The following is a 17,492-nucleotide window of genomic DNA, read 5'->3' on the forward strand; positions in this document are numbered from 1 at the left end:
TGTGCAAAAGTCTTCATCTCCTGACACGAACTCAGTACCGTTGTCATTTACAATTTTGTTAGGTGAAACCCTTTCTAATTAATACTCTTTGCAGAAACCAATTTATTTAAGTGGTATTTATGCTATAAACAAATTTGAATTCGAGCCACTTTGACATATAATCTGTCAAAAAATGGCACATTTGGAACCTTCGCCCACCTTTGTGTAAAACCAGCTTTGACCAAGGCAAAGCAGGTGTGTCAAGTTCACGGAATTCACAGGAGAAGGTTGAGTTACATGGGTTTTAGAACTCATTATGCAAGTTCCTAAAATCACTCGCAAAGCATTCTATGGCTTTATCCATGCCTTGCCACCAAACGTCCTCATGCGCTCTGCGTTTCATCTTTCGGATGCCTGTGTGTCTTCATTAGCTAACTCTAACTTCAACACCCTCTTCCTCATGGCACAAGATACCCCCAATTGTCAGCACGCTGAACCATCTTTTTAGAACCAGGCCAACCATGCACAATCCACAACATGACCTTAAAAAGAACAACATCTTTGTCCAATTCGTTTCTTCACTCATTTCCTACCAAGCCTATCATGTGCCTTCATGACTGAGGTATGCTCTTTCTGCAATTCTACTGAAACCATTTCTCTTTCTTCTCCAGTCTGAGTGCAACAGTGTCCTTATGACATACATGGGAAATGTTTTCAAGGTAGATCTCTCTGCGGGACCTAAATGATGTATTAGTAAAGATCTTTTTTTTTTTATCCGTAAAAGTATCCCTCTCTATGTCATCCAGGTTTGCCTCAAATGCCTGTTTCCACGGAGGCCAGTATAAGGGGAACATATCGGGTGAAGACAGGAAAGGAGGAGGTGCACTGATTCCATCCATGATTGACACAGATGTACAGCCAGGGTTAAATGTGCAAAAACAGTATTTTAAGGCCAGGTAATAAACATCAAGGTGAGGCGGCTAACACACTGACCGCAGCACCACAGACATTGAATTGGAGGGGCCAGAAGGTGCTGGATACTGAAGCCATGCTGGGCAACTGGAGATGGGACACACAACCACCCCCAGCTAGAGGCTGCACGTTTGAGATGCAGTTGAAGGGAGCCCTCAAAAAACTGGAGGTTCTCAAGAATCACTGAAGAGAGAATCTATTAATTCAAAGCCCTAATCAAGGAGGTCTTGGATCCTAGTCTCAGTGCATTTGTTATGGGAATGCTATCCTCCATGTTTGTAGATGTTCAACTGGAGGTTTGTGTGGACATGATCCATTGCACTGGTTCCATTAGACCAGCCCAACAGGGACATATGGGTTTTCTCATTAAGTTCCACTAATACTTGGAGAAAAAAGTAGTCCGGAGAAAAGCAGGACCAGTTTTGTACCATCTACCAAGATGCCATACTAGTTACTCTTCCTCACCTAGCTGAATTCAAGGTGATCACCAAGAAACTTTGGAATCAATGAGTCCGATAGAGATGACCATATCCATTTGGACTTAAATCTGAACTGGGCAACAAGTGCCGCATGGTGATGGAGGACTTGCATGCTGCCCGCCTACTGGCACTAAATATGGTGAATCCCAAGCTGCCTGTGGGCTGTCTTAAGGAGGTAAGACGTAGAACTCCTATTGAAGACTTTTTATCTCCTGTTGTGGGATTAATTTCCAAGGAAACCCAAATAGTTGAAAGACCTTTATCTCTATATCAAGAATCATCTGTTTCCACCCAGACCCTTTCCTCCGTTCAGCTGGGGTCTAACTTGATAGTTGTGGAAGCTCAAATCCATGATTCTTTAAACCAAAACTCAATAGTGGAGCTTCCTCCTAATCCGCCGAACTTAATTTGTATCCCATAATCTCATGCGCCTCCAACTAAGCCCCCCAATCCCCATGTTTAAAAAAAAACGTCCTAACATACGGAGTACGCTGGCTCAAGTTCATGGACCTGAATTCAATGTAGTTGAGCCTCAAATGACCCCTTTTTATCTTAATTGAATAACTGACTAGTTGGGCACCAAATTTAAATGTCTTCTAAAAGAAAGCCTTCACCCCATATTTGGGCACCACAATGCCATTGCTTTGCCCTGGCAAAATTAGCTACTAAGCCAGTGGAGTTTGCACCAAATTATGGGGTCGATCAGGATGGCGGACGGAAGAGCCACCGCGGCCCTGGAGTAGGCGGAAAAAGCCTTTTCCGTGTCCGCCTGCCGCGGATACTCCGTCCGCCATATCAGGATAGGAAAACGTGTCAAATTTCCGTCCGCGACGGAAAAACACGCTCCGCCGGCCAACTACACACGACCACGCGGCGGACGGAACACATCCGGACGCTCCGCCGTACGCACTGACGTCGAAGACCGTCCCCCAAATCAAGATGGCGGAAAACACACATAAAACCGCTGCGGAAAAACAACCTGTCTTAACACGGCGGAATCCCCACAGCGAACATAGGTGACACAGCCGAGATACCCACCGCAAGCTGACCACCACCATGGACCCGGCGCTACACGCTTTCCCGATGCTCTTCGCGATCCACCACGTCCTAGTCATGGCCTACTATGGACGACGACGCAGGTAAGGTACAAACCATTGGCTGTCTGGAGGGGAATACCAGCAAGGGACGTGACGTAGGGAGGGGGAGTGTCATGTTACCGAAACCACTGATGAGAAGCATATACGAATACACATTAGCAGTACGCAAGCAGGAATGACAACGACAGACCACGAGACTTGATAGACTACCTTTATTGTCAAATAATAGGGGTCAAATCACAGTGTATGCGTGAACATGGGCAAAGTGGGCACCAGAGCAGGTACAACATAGCAGGTAACGAGAGGGCAGCATGCAGTATCAGAGCATCAACAGGGCATTGTGCATTACAGAGCAGGTACATCAGAGGCAGGTAACGAGAGGGCAGCATGCAGTATCAGAGCATCAACAGGGCATTGTGCATTACAGAGCAGGTACATCAGAGGCAGGTAACGAGAGGGCAGTATGCAGTATCAGAGCATCAACAGGGCATTGTGCATTACAGAGCAGGTACATCAGAGGCAGGTAACGAGAGGGCAGTATCAGAGCATCAACAGGGCATTGTGCATTACAGAGCAGGTACATCAGAGGCAGGTAACGAGAGGGCAGTATCAGAGCATCAACAGGGCATTGTGCATTACAGAGCAGGTACATCAGAGGCAGGTAACGAGAGGGCAGTATGCAGTATCAGAGCATCAACAGGGCATTGTGCATTACAGAGCAGGTACATCAGAGGCAGGTAACGAGAGGGCAGGTTGCAGTATCAGAGCATCAACAGGGCATTGTAGAGTACAGAGCAGGTACATCATAGGCAGCACGTGAGAGGGGCAAAGTGCATCAACAGTCCATTGCACAGAACAGGCCCATCAGAGGCAGCACGTGAGAGGGGCAAAGTGCATCAACAGTCCATTGCACAGAACAGGCCCATCAGAGGCAGCACGTGAGAGGGGCAAAGTGCATCAACAGTCCATTGCACAGAACAGGCCCATCAGAGGCAGCACGTGAGAGGGGCAAAGTGCTTTAACAGTCCATTGCACAGAACAGGCCCATCAGAGGCAGCACGTGAGAGGGGCAAAGTGCATCAACAGTCCATTGCACAGAACAGGCCCATCAGAGGCAGCACGTGAGAGGGGCAGTATGCAGTATCAGAGCATCAACAGGGCATTGTGCATTACAGAGCAGGTACATCAGAGGCAGGTAACGAGAGGGCAGGTTGCAGTATCAGAGCATCAACAGGGCATTGTAGAGTACAGAGCAGGTACATCATAGGCAGCACGTGAGAGGGGCAAAGTGCATCAACAGTCCATTGCACAGAACAGGCCCATCAGAGGCAGCACAACTACGTGTCCCTACCAACCCGTCACAGGGACCACAAGAGTGCCACGCAGTTCTCAATGGACACACCATGTGAATTAACATTTGAGTGAAGTGTACAGCACGTCACATGACAGAATCAGGGGGGACTGCGTGAACTACCTGCCTCGGACACACTGGCAGCACCAGCAACAGGAGTGTGAGACACAGCCACAGCCCGAGTGACACACACATGGGCCACGGACCCAGACACACTGGCAGCACCAGCAACAGGAGTGTGAGACACAGCCACAGCCCGAGTGACACACACATGGGCCACGGACCCAGACACACTGGCAGCACCAGCAACAGGAGTGTGAGACACAGCCACAGCCCGAGTGACACACACATGGGCCACGGACCCAGACACACTGGCAGCACCAGCAACAGGAGTGTGAGACACAGCCACAGCCCGAGTGACACACACATGGGCCACGGACCCAGACACACTGGCAGCACCAGCAACAGGAGTGTGAGACACAGCCACAGATGTAGTCACTGACACGTGAGCCACTGACCCAGACAGACTGCCAGCACCAGAAACAGGAGTGTGCAACACAGCCACAGATCTTCTAACTGACACGTGAGCCATAGACCCAGATACACTGCCAGGACCTGCAACAGGAGAGGGCACAACTGACACTGTGCCACCATCTGATACATGAGAGTCAACTGCACCGGCGCCACTGGGACAACTGAAATGATGAGCCACAGGGCTGTATGGGCCAGGAGGCAGGGTGGGCCTGGGAGCTGGGGATAGCTCACCTAGAGCCAAATCGGGGTTTGCAGGTGTCAATGGTGTGTGTCTGCGTTTCTTAGGGAGGTGTGAGTGCACCCTGGACAGGACAGGACTGCCAAGTGGTGGGGACTCCAAAGAATCACCACCCAGCATAGGTGGAGCAACTGCTGCCGGGGATCTGGTTTCGGGGGACGTGCTGGAGCCTGCTTGTCGTTTGCTCTGTGCCTGCCGCCTGGACTCGGAATGATGTGTAATGGGGGATGCAACAACAGGGGACACCCTCCTCTGCTTCTGACTGGCCTGGATGGGAGTGGAGGTATGGGGGGACTCCGCCGCGGAGACATCAGTTTGGCGTTTAGTAGAAAACATCAGCCTCAGTGCAGCCAGGGGTGAAGTATGCCTGTCCTTGATTGCGCCATTGTCCATGCTAGATGCCTTGTCCGTAGGATGTGCCTTATCCTTAGGTGGAGTGTTGTCTCTGGATGTAGCCTGTGCCCTGCTCGCCGCCCTGTTCCTGCCAGCAGACTTGTCGTCTGTGGTGCACCTGCCTCCAGCAGACACCTGCTCCCTGTGTGTGTCGCTGCCCTTGGGAGTGTTCCTATCCACTGATGTGGGCCTGCTCTTGGGAGTCTCCCTGCTCTTAGTAGGTGCCTTAGTCTTCTCACTGTCCTTGGGAGTGTTCCTATCCACTGCTGTGGGCCTGCTCTTGGGAGTCTCCCTGCTCTTAGTAGGTGCCTTAGTCTTCTCACTGTCCTTGGGAGTGTTCCTATCCACTGCTGTGGGCCTGCTCTTGGGAGTCTCCCTGCTCTTAGTAGGTGCCTTAGTCTTCTCACTGTCCTTGGGAGTGTTCCTATCCACTGATGTGGGCCTGCTCTTGGGAGTCTCCCTGCTCTTAGTAGGTGCCTTAGTCTTCTCACTGTCCTTGGGAGTGTTCCTATCCACTGATGTGGGCCTGCTCTTGGGAGTCTCCCTGCTCTTAGTAGGTGCCTTAGTCTTCTCACTGTCCTTGGGAGTGTTCCTATCCACTGCTGTGGGCCTGCTCTTGGGGGTCTCCCTGCTCTCAGTAGGTGCCTTAGTCTTCTCACTGTCCTTGGGAGTGTTCCTATCCACTGCTGTGGGCCTGCTCTTGGGGGTCTCCCTGCTCTCAGTAGGTGCCTTTGTCTTCTGACTGGCCTTGTCCAAGGAACAGTCCATGGACATGTGAGTATCCCTTGCCTTCGGAGTACCTTTCGTGTTGAATGCCTGTGTAGCTCCGGAAGGCATGTCCCCCAACAACACTTGTGGATCCTGTGTGTGTACTCCAGTGCATCTGACGTCGTCTACCTGAACAGATTTAGCTGATCTAGGGGATGGGGTCTGTGCCCTGCGTGCCCTGACGTGCTGTCTGACGCTGCTTCTAGTGCAATAACCTGTATTTGAGTCCTGCTCTGAATAATCACTACCCCCTGAGACATCCAGCGGTGTAGATGGGGAAACAGAAGTAGCACCCTGTTCATTCGACTGTACTATTGCAGACGACACACTGCTTGACAATGACTGCACTGTCCTGTGTAGACCTGCAAGATCGCCATGCATCCCTTCCATGAATGCCACCACCTGCCCCAACTTCCTATCATGATCCTGGAAAGCATTTGTCATATTGGTCTGACCCACACACAGCTGTCGCAGCAGATCAACGGCCTCAGCACACAGTGCATTTTGGCTCACCGTGGCAGGGGCAGCGGTGCCTGCACCGAACGCCACTCTGCTCCCCCTACTCCTTCGGCCACGAACAATACATGGTGCAGTTGGCAGAAGTGTGGGCCCTGTGTGCTGTCTTCCGACAGAAGGTGATGAGTGCCCACTCCCAGTCTGTGACAACAGTGCAGGCTCACCAAGAGTGTCCGACGAGGAGGACGATGGTGTCTCCACATGCGAGTCCTCAGGGACGGTCCTGTCCCCCTCTCCGGCGCTGGCCTCCTCCGTGTCAGTCTGCGTGTGTGCGAAGTCTGAGCCGGACTCATTTCCTCGGCTACTCTCCACCGTCTGTGGCTGAGTGTCCTCTGTCAAAGCTGAAATGCACAGAAAAGATGTGTGAGTCATGGGCACACTCACGTACAGAAGGAACAGGATAGCCAAATCACATAGCAGACAAAGGTTCATGAGCCCTCAGCCTGCACATGGCCCACCCCTACCAGTCATCCTCACATTTTCTGCCATGGGGACATGGACCACTAGGGGATGTGCTTTAACACTCAACTACTAAGCAAGTGGCGTGTCAACATGGCGGACCTGGATGTCAAATGAGTACCACCCAATGGGACCAAAATGCCATCACAGGCATACATACGCAACACGGAACTCAATAGTGTGTCTGTGCACCAATACATGCATAGCACTCACAAGTTTCCTACACAGACAGTATGCTCACCGCTAGTTTGCTGTTGATCGGCACTCAGACGTTCGGCCAGGTCAGGATGCGTCACTGCAATGATACGGTGCATGAGAGGGGTCATGGAGCGTCGGGCCAGACGGGGCGTCCTTGGAATCAGGCCCAGTGTTACTTCCGCTACATTCTTGCTCAGCCTGGAAATGTCGTCCCAGCGTTTGTGGCAGTGTGTATGTCGTCTGTTGCACACCCCCAATGCCCGTACTTCCCGTGCTATGGTCCTCCACAGGTCCTTGCGAAGGTGCAGCTTGACCTACCATGATGGGAGACAAAAGGGTTTAAGTCAGTGGACAGGTGGCCTGTCACACACATAGGGGCAAGACGTTACTGTCAGCAGCCATGCACAATCAGGAACATATGTCTAGCCCACACTACACAGCTAAGATATAAATAGGCCTGATCATTTGGCCCCCTCATGCACACCAACATGTCCCACACTGCACTTACCACCCGTCCCGGTGCGCCGTAGAGGCGTCCATAGTTGCGGAGTACACCGTCCACGAGGACATCAAGCTCCGCGGCGGTGAAGGGTCGAGACCGGATCTCTTTGCCACTCGACATGGCAAGATCACGGAGTATGGCACTAGAGCAGCAGTCGGTGGTCAGCTCAGCAGCAGCAGCAGCAGGTCGAGGTGATGGTCACAGGCAGCAGTCGGTGGTCAGCTCAGCAGCAGCAGCAGCAGGTCGAGGTGATGGTCACAGGCAGCAGTCGGTGGTCAGCTCAGCAGCAGCAGCAGCAGGTCGAGGTGATGGTCACAGGCAGCACTGGTCCCCAGGGTAGGAAGTTTCATGTTGGCCAAGACACATATATAGGGCCCTCAGCACGTGTCAGTGGCATACGTCGCCAGCAATTGGTCGGCCCTGGAAGCGTGATCGTGAAATGGGCCAATGACTGGCCCTGTTGTTGCGGTGCACAGCTTCCGCTACTTGCGATTGGCCGTATGCGGCCAGCGTCCCTCTTCCCATTGGCTGCATGTGCAGGGACCGTGACGGGCACACATCGGCAACCGCACGTGCAAGCTTCAGGCACGGATGCTTCAGTTGCAACAATGTACTATCACTGGCGCCTCCATGGCGGGGCACGTACACAGCGGGGGAGGTGCAGGCCTATACACCCTGCAGATGTACTCAATGGACATGCCAGTTCATGACCCCCCTTACAGTCACCTTGCATCATCCACCGTACACCGGCCGGAGCGGCCGGCCCATGAACATCCGCCGTGCCCGGCCATGAACACAACCGCCATGGCCGGGCACGGCCATGAACATCCGCCGTGCCCGGCCATGAACACAACCGCCATGGCCGGGACCGGCGGTTGTTCATGGCCGTGCCCGGCCATGGCGGTTGTGTTCATGGCCGGGCACGGCGGTTGTTCATGGCCGGGCACGGCGGTTGTTCATGGCCGGGCACGGCGGTTGTTCATGGCCGGGCACGGCGGTTGTTCATGGCCGTGCCCGGCCATGGCGGTTGTGTTCATGGCCGGGCACGGCGGTTGTTCATGGCCGTGCCCGGCCATGGCGGTTGTGTTCATGGCCGGGCACGGCGGTTGTTCATGGCCGTGCCCGGCCATGGCGGTTGTGTTCATGGCCGGGCACGGCGGTTGTTCATGGCCGGGCACGGCGGTTGTTCATGGGCCGGCCGCTCCGGCCGGTGTACGGTGGATGATGCAAGGTGACTGTAAGGGGGGTCATGAACTGGCATGTCCATTGAGTACATCTGCAGGGTGTATAGGCCTGCACCTCCCCCGCTGTGTACGTGCCCCGCCATGGAGGCGCCAGTGATAGTACATTGTTGCAACTGAAGCATCCGTGCCTGAAGCTTGCACGTGCGGTTGCCGATGTGTGCCCGTCACGGTCCCTGCACATGCAGCCAATGGGAAGAGGGACGCAGGCCGCATTCTGCCTTTGGGAAGTAGCGGAAGTTGAGCACCGCCATGGCGGCGCCAAATATGTGATCTTGTCAGACGCTGCACCGTGATGTGTTGTGTGCAGTTGCGTCATGAGGGATGTGAGCGTGATTGTGAAAGGTCATATGTCATACAATATAGCATGTGTGTCCATACAATGGACATCGGTCGGCACACAATGGCCAACAGATGTGCATTCGTACGTGTTGACGTCGGGTTTGACCCTACAGACGTTGTTACATCTTCACAACTACACAGTACATCACGGCTGTGTGGCCAATTCATGCATCTGTTGTCGGTTTATTGTTGTGTCGAGGTGACTACAGTGGTGGTGGTACACATGCATTCCGTGTATGTGATTTATACGTTCTGTCACCATGCATGTCATTACCGTATGCACATCATCATTGGTGGTGGCATTTGTGCTTGATGACATGGCGTGTGTAAACTTATCGTTTGTGTGCATGCAGTTGCATGAGTGTCTGTGATGTGTCTACGATACATTAGGGTGACGACTGGAGTTATGTCAGTAAGGTACACATGTGATGGAGTTGTACACGTATGCGTCGTTTGTACGTTGACCTAAGTTACATCTCTCTCCCACACAGGAGGGCTCCAAATGTGCATCGCCCATACACTCAGCTGGAGGATATGGTAGACGAGGAGGTGATTCGGAAATTCAGGCTGGATCGACGTCGGTTGCTGGAGCTTGTGGCTCAATTGGCTCCTCATCTGCAGCCACGTAGAACGTATCCTGGCTCGTTTACACCCACTGCAAAGGTCATGGCGGTACTACATTTCTTCGCTACTGGCACATTTCAGTATACAGTTGGAGGTGCCGGGGGTATGTCACAGGCAATGTTCAGCACGGTTCTTCGGGATGTGTTAACAGCTATGATGCTGTACAAGGATGAGTACATACATTTCCCACGTCCGGAAGAGTTGCCAGCTGTCAAAGCTGGTTTCTATGCACTGGGCCACATACCTCACGTTGTGGGCTCAATTGATGGCACGCACATCGCGCTCATTCCACCACGGGCACGCGAACAAGTGTTCAGGAATCGCAAACACTTTCATTCGCTGAACGTGCAGGTGGTGTGCCTGGCGAGCAACATCATCTCCCATGTGTGTGCAAGATTTCCTGGATCCGCACATGACGCCCACATCATGCGAACCAGCAATGTCCCACGACTCATGGCAAATCTGCCACCCGGTCAAGCGTGGCTTGTTGGTGAGTGTGCAGTGGGGACTCTTGTGATCTCTGTGTTGCATGGGGTACCCACCATATCTTGTTCTGATGTTTGTCTCTGTCATCCCCCTACATAGGCGACTCGGCTTACCCAAACCGGCCCTGGCTCCTCAGTCCCCTACGTAATCCGAGGACGGCGGGTGAAATGCGGTACAATGAGGCACATGGAAGGACACGGAGAGTCATCGAACGTACCTTTGGACTGCTGAAGTCTAGGTTTCGGTGCCTCGATAAGACCGGAGGGGCACTGCCTTACTCACCAGGAAAAGTATGCAAGATCGTGATTGCCTGCTGCATGCTCCACAACCTGGCAGTACGCAATGACATTGAACTGCTGTTGGACCCTGAAGACGAAGGAGTTCCTCGGCCTCCCATCCCACCCATGTCGACTGATGAGGATAGTGGTGAGGAGGAAGGTGTGGACCAGAGGCGCCAGCTCATTGATCGCTACTTCCCTTGAATGTGAGTATCTACCTCTAGTGGCGGTTGACAATGCCTCATGTATGTTTTCTGGTGTTGTGTGGATATGGGGTTATTCAGCTGGGTGTGGTTTGTGATGGTTGCACATGTGTGTCTTCATGTCTTTGGACATAGGAGTGTCCATGATGTGTGTGCTCCCATCCCATGCTTGTGTGATGGTTGTCGTTTGTGTAATGTTGCTGTGCATTGTGTTGTGATGTGTGTGAATCTCTTTACTGACGTGTGTTTGCTGTCTCTGGTTTTCTCTAGGTCACTCCCGCAGCGCCATGATCATGTGCGACTATGATCCCTGTACCTGTTTACGTCTGTATCTGATGGCAATCATGTGAATAAACATGGAGGCAAAACATCATTGTGTGAGTAAATGCAATTTATTGACAGGTTGTGCTTTTGTGCTGGTGAATATTTACAAGTAAGTGGGAGGGAGGGAGTTGGAGTTGTAGGTAATGGCAGATGAAATTTCCGTGCTGACACCACATTGGGGGGTGTCAGGCTAGTCCAGCAGACCAGTGGCAATGATTGTCTATGTGGGACAGGATGGTTTGCAGGGTGAATGTCTGGCACAGGCAGTGGCATTGTCAAGGTCGTCCCCTCTTGGAGCGTGTGCCTGGCGCTCCAACACTGCTCTCAGCAACTTCCTGCCTCGGCCGCCCCCTCCGTCTCGGAGGTGGTACAGAGGCAGCTGGGAGGGCAGGTTGGTGATGGGCCACATCCGTCGCCAGGGGCTCAGGTGGTGGTGGCGGCGGTGGAGGCGGAGGCGGAGGTGACGGGGGAGGCGGAGGTGACGGTGGCGGTGGCGCTGACACACATGGTGGAGGGGGGGGGGGGTTGTTCCGGGCAACCCATTCCCTCCACATCGTTGCCTGCTGGCCCATGATCACCAACATCTGGCCAAGGATGCCAGAGATCTCGCGCAGGCTGTTGGTGTTGTCCACTGAGTCCTCGTGAACACGATCAGCGTTTGCCTGGGACCGGTCGTATGAGGCCTGGCACCTGGCAAGAGCTTGTAGGGACTGTGCCACTGGCTCGGGTAGCTGTCCCTCCTCTGACCGGCGGTGTGTGGGTCGCCTGATTGGCAGTTGTCCCGTTGCCTGTGTTTGTGGCCCACTCACCCTGCTTGTGTGTGGGGCGGTTGGACCAGCGTTGCGCGCTGGGTCATGCTGGGTGGCACCGGCAGGAGTCGTGGTGCTCGTGGTAGTGGTGGTAGTGGTGGTACTGGTGGTACTGGTGGTACTGGTGGTGGTGGGGACTGTGCAGATCACAGAGACGGGTGCCGCGGGAGTCACACATGCGACGTTGGTTGGTCCCGGGAGTCCCTGTGAGCCAGATGGCCCTGGCTGCGTGCTTGGTCCCGCTCCATCCTCCGCCCCGGAGCTGCCTGTGTCGTCGTCGGCAGAGAGTCCTGTAGGTGTGGGAGGCGAGGCTGGCGGCCGGGTACTGCTTTCCCCAGTCAGTTGACGATCACCTGAGGGACAAGATCGAGCAGGTCAGTAATGTGGACAGTACATGGTTACATTGATTTGTAGACATTTCTGTTTCCTGTCGCACACACCCCACCCTCCACCACCACCGCCACCCTCCCCGTGCACATGGGGGCCTGTTGGGAGTTGTAGTTTGGGCCTCTCACACACCCCACCCTCCACCACCGCCACCACCACCACCACCCTCCCCGTGAACATGGGGGCCTGTTGGGAGTTGTAGTTTGGGCCTCTCACACACCCCACCCTCCACCACCGCCACCCTCCACGTGCACATGGGGGCCTGTTGGGAGTTGTAGTTTGGGCCTCTCACACACCCCACCCTCCACCACCGCCACCACCACCACCACCCTCCCCGTGAACATGGGGGCCTGTTGGGAGCCATGGACATGTTAGTGTGTTGGTGTCCGACGTGCATGGGTTGGGGCGTGGGGGATGTTTCTTCTCAGTTGTGTGAGCCTGACCATGTCGTGCTGATCGTGGTGCTTGGTTTGTACTCACCAGTCTCTTCTCCTTCGTCAAGGCCGTCTAGGCTCTCTGGGTGTAGTATCACCAGCACCTTCTCCTCCCAATCGGTGTAGGGTATGGGCTCCGGGGGTGTGCCACCGCCAGTAAGATTGGCTCTGGCGTGGTTTTTCGCTCAGATGCCCTTGACCCTGGTCTTAAGGTCATGCCACCGCCTCTGAATGTCGTGCTTGGTCCTCGGCACAGTCCCCGACGCATTCACACGAGTGACGATCCTGTCCCACATGTGGTTCTTTTGCGCCACGGTCGTCTGCTGGACTTGGGCCCCGAAGATGTTGGGCTCCACACGGATAATTTCATCTACCATTACCCGCAACTCTGTCTCCGTGAATTTGGGGTTTTTTTTGGGTGCCATGGTGTGTGGTGCTCAGTGTGTGAGTTGAGTGAGTTGGGAGGTGCAGGTGTGTGGTGTGTGATGTGTAGGATTTGTGTGGTGGGTGTTTGTGTGGTAGGGTGGTGGGTGGGTGTCTTCTATGTGATTTTATGTGAGTTAGCAGTGTCTCGAATGGCCCTCTTGCTGGCAGCAATGCTGTGGTGCAAGGGATTGTGGTTGTGTGGGGGTGTCTTTTTATAGTCGTGTCTCGATGGTTGTTTGCAGTCAGGTGGTAGGTGGGCGTGTTGACTTGTGTGCATTATTGGATAATTGGGACGTGTCATGGTGGCTTGTGCTGGGGGGGGGGGCCTTGTCAATGTTCGTATGTTTGCTTAGGACTTGCGGTGCACTTTCATACATTTGTTAGGCGCTAGGGATGTTGTGCGTGTTGGCCTTCCGCCCTGATGCTGTGGTTCTCGTTGCATTGTTTCCGCCGCGGACGTGGATGGCTGTGAGTTCCGTTGTACGGGCGGATTTATCCTAATTGCGGCCACGGAGTATTCTCAGGGATGGCGGTACATGTTTTATTTTCCGCGGTCATTTCCGTCCGCGGCAGTGGTTGTTCATTGGACTCCGTCCGCCGCGGACGGACTTGGTTGTGTTCCGTCCACCGCGGACGGTGTTGGTTGTGTTCCGTCCGCCGCGGTCGGAGTTTCGTGACATGAATATCCTAATCCCAACCGCGGTTTCTCCGCGGCGCAGCCGGGAGTAAAATTTCCCCCACCATGGCGGACAGTACCCATTTCCGTCCGCCATCCTAATCGGCCCCTATGTCTCCCAAGAAGCCCCAGTGTTTATTGCCCTTTGCTGAAGTCTCCCTCACTTGTAAGTGATTCTGCAAGGAGCTCACATGTGGCTGTCCATCTGCCCATATGTAGGCCCTTAAGTTATAGTTTAACCAAAGTTCCATCCTCAGCCACGGGAGTGACTAAATCAATAGAGCAGCTGAAAATCAAGTGTTACATTGTTTGAAATACTGTCCAGTTTAACAGCTATTGCTACAATGATGTTCTGTTGGTGCGTAGAGTGGTGTGAGAATGCAGGTTCTTGACAAAATGAAAAGGTGGAGATCCACATTAGGCAAAAGCAAGTAGCTTTATTAGGAGGAAAGTATCCCACACAACATCCCAGTCAGGAGGCAGCCAGTAACTGCCAGTCCCATTAAACAACATTCCTTCGCCTGAGCCCAAGCACTCCTGTGACATCACGGAGTTCCAGGCTCAGGCAAAGTAACAAAGGGCAACAGCTGGAATACCATACACCTCCCTCCCTTAATACTAAGAGGAAAAAAAACATTAGCAACATAAGTTAAACATAGTTCTGCAAATACCCAGGTCTTTAGACCACACAACGTGATGCACCAGAAGATTTGCTGAAACCTTCACCACCATTTTTGTCACTAGAAGCTCCGATGAGAACTGCAGGGACAGTTTCACCCCCAACCGTGTTACCACAACAAACCACCACACGATTCAAATTACATGTTCTTTGGTCTTGGGTTTTCACAGCATTTGTAAAAATGTTAATGACCCGAATAGGTTTAGAAAACTTGGGATGGCTGCTCTTGCTGGGATTTGTAATCATCACAAGACCCCCCCCCCCCCCCACACACACACACACACCTTAGTTACTTTCACAGCCTTTCTGGAATCAGAATTAGTCTTCCTTGAACAAGTTATCTGTTCCTCACGTTTAAGCCAATCGAGATCACCGACACACCGACCAGATTGTAATGTATATGCATTCACCCATGAAGGTTCAATGAAGGTGTTGGGAAGCCTACCTCGAAGCAGCTCAAATGGGGTCTTCCCTGTAGTACAATGTGGAGTAACTCTGAACATTTCAATCATTTTACAAATTTCTGCCTTCCAATCCATAGCATTGGATTTTGCCAAAGAAACAGTTTCCTTAATGACCCTGTTGAAGCGTTCAACCATACCATTGGATTCTGGATGGTACAACGCACACTTTCTGTGAGTTATACCTCTTAGTTGAAGAAAATCAACCATCTCTATAAATGTCATCTGTACCCCATTATCAGTAAGGATAGAGTTGAGGAAACCGTTCCCTGGCAAACAAATAGTTGAGACTTAATTACATCCCTACTTTCTATAGAGCTTGCAAAGAAAACCTCACACCGTCTGGAGAACATATCAAGTACCACAATGAGGAACAATGACTTTCCTTGATCATAAATGGGGCCCACAATATCTAGAGCTTTATCTTGCAAAGGACTGGAAGGCAAATTTCTCGCCACCATGTGTTGAACCCTTGGTTGCTTTGATTTGTCACTCCAAGCACACATGGAAGTCACGCACCAAACGCTTCATGTGTTTGTCCATGCAGGGCCACGAATACGACATTCGCACATGCTCTTTGCATTTGGTCATACCTTGATGAGTCTCATGGGTGAGATCCATCATTTCACACCCAAGATTATATGTAGGGATGAGCTTAGTGCCCCTGAATAACAAACCATTGTTAACTGACAATTCATCACGTACAGCCCAGTAAATTTGACACACATCAGAGGCTTGCTTTTTCTTGCTCCAACCCTCAGTCAAGCACCTCATCACCTCAATTAGCACAACATCCTTAGCTAACTCCTTATGCCACCTATCCTGAGAAAATGTGCTGACCGCACAAACATCTAAGTCATCTTCCGTAAGATCATCAGAATCCGAACCACATTCAATATTAGGAACCAACCTAGAAAGAGTGTCGGCAATAGTAGTACAAACACCAGGCAGTTACTTATCTACGAAATTATACTCTTGTAGAGCAATGACCCACTTGGTAATTCGACTTTAAATTAAGTCCACACCTTTCTTTGTGAAAGTCTGAACAAGAAGTTTGTGGTCTGTTCGCAGGACCAAACACGACCCCCACAAAAAATTTACATTTCTTCACTGCACAGAACACAGCTAATGCCTCCCTTTCAATAACAGAGTAGTTTACCTCTGTATCCTTTAATGTTCTAGACTGAAACACAATGGACTCTATTCCAAACTCTCCCTCCTGTTGGAAGACAGCACCTAAACCCTTGAGACTAGCATCAGTAGTTACTATTGACCTTCTTTGGGGATCAAAGTTCTTTAATTTTGGACCATGCTGTGATGAAGCTTGAGAGACTGGAATCCTTTTTCGCACAAATAGTCCCAAGAAAACACAGAGCCTTTACTCAAGCGTAATCTCGTGTTGGCACTGAGTTCAGCAAAACCTTTAATGAATTTAGAATAAAACTCAATCATTCCTAAAAATGTCCTTAACTCCTCTCTAGGTAGGAGAACTCATGTGCATGACAGTGCCAACCAACTCCTCTTTGGGAACAATGCCCTCACTGGACACGATGTGACCAAGATATGTTGTGGAATTGGTACCAAATTTGCATTTTTCAGCTTTCACAGTAAGATTCCAATCGGACAGCCTCCTCAACACCTTCCTTAGTCTGACGTTGTGCTCAACAGAATCTTTTGGGATTCTCGCACTCCATCTTTACTGCCGACTACGCCAGTTTGAGAATGCAGGTTCTTGATGAAATGAGGAGGTGGAGATCCACATTAGGTAAAAGCAAGTAGCTTTATTAGGAAGAAAGAATCCCATCCAACATCCCAGTCAGGAGGCAGCCAACAACTGCCAGTCCCTTCAAACAGCATTCCATCACCTGAGCCCAGCTCCCCAGTGACATCACGCAGTTCCAGGCTCAGGCAAAGTAACCAAGGGCAACAGCTGGAATACCACCAGGGGCATGGGTTGGGCTGGAAAGTAAGGATTACAAAGGTGACTGTGTCATAATCCATTTAAGAAATCCCTAGCTGGTGGCTCGGATCTTGTATTCAAGTAATACGGGCCTCCTGTCCATTTCTGCTCTAAAGCCATTACCTCTGGCCTTCTTTTACTGGCACTTGAGTCCTTCGCCTACTAGACATTGTATCCCTCCTTGTAATTACGCTGTTAGGAGGCCCCCGCTCCCAGAAATGTTTATGCCATGGATTGCGAACTCCAACTGTTTTGCCTATCTTGCCGATGCAGTTGGCATCAATTGACGGCCAAACTTTAACCTGTTTGACTAGGAGAGCCTGGGTCTTATCATGGAACAGCGGGGTTCGTGGCCTACAAGAGGTAGCGCCGCTGTATCATCTACCCCTGCCACCAAACTATATACCCATGACCGTTATCTTGCCTCTTTTATGGAAGAGCCAGTTACAAAGATGTGCTTGCTTCACAGACCAATGTCAAAGGATGTCTCTCTGTCTACGAGCAAACGTTAACTCGCTTAGGAATAAATGTGGTTAGGGTGTTTTCGTTCAGTTTAAAGTGACTCCTTCTGCCAATTCAAGTTTTAAGTCAAGTGATGTTATTGTTAGGCCTATGAAAAGGTACTTAAAGCAGCACTGTTCTTGGCAACTTTGACATGATCGCCTAAAACTTGATA

The 17,492-nt window shown here is 51.7% G+C and overlaps 1 protein-coding gene across 1 annotated transcript in view; it reads left to right on the forward strand.

Annotated features, from left to right (window-relative positions):
- The window catches only part of LOC144767748 (early activation antigen CD69-like), a 73,475-nt gene that overhangs the window by 52,645 nt on the left and 3,338 nt on the right, over window positions 1-17,492 (forward strand). The window lies entirely within an intron of this gene.

The sequence above is a fragment of the Lissotriton helveticus genome, chromosome 7, assembly GCF_964261635.1.
Source record: "Lissotriton helveticus chromosome 7, aLisHel1.1, whole genome shotgun sequence".
Taxonomy (NCBI): domain Eukaryota; kingdom Metazoa; phylum Chordata; class Amphibia; order Caudata; family Salamandridae; genus Lissotriton; species Lissotriton helveticus.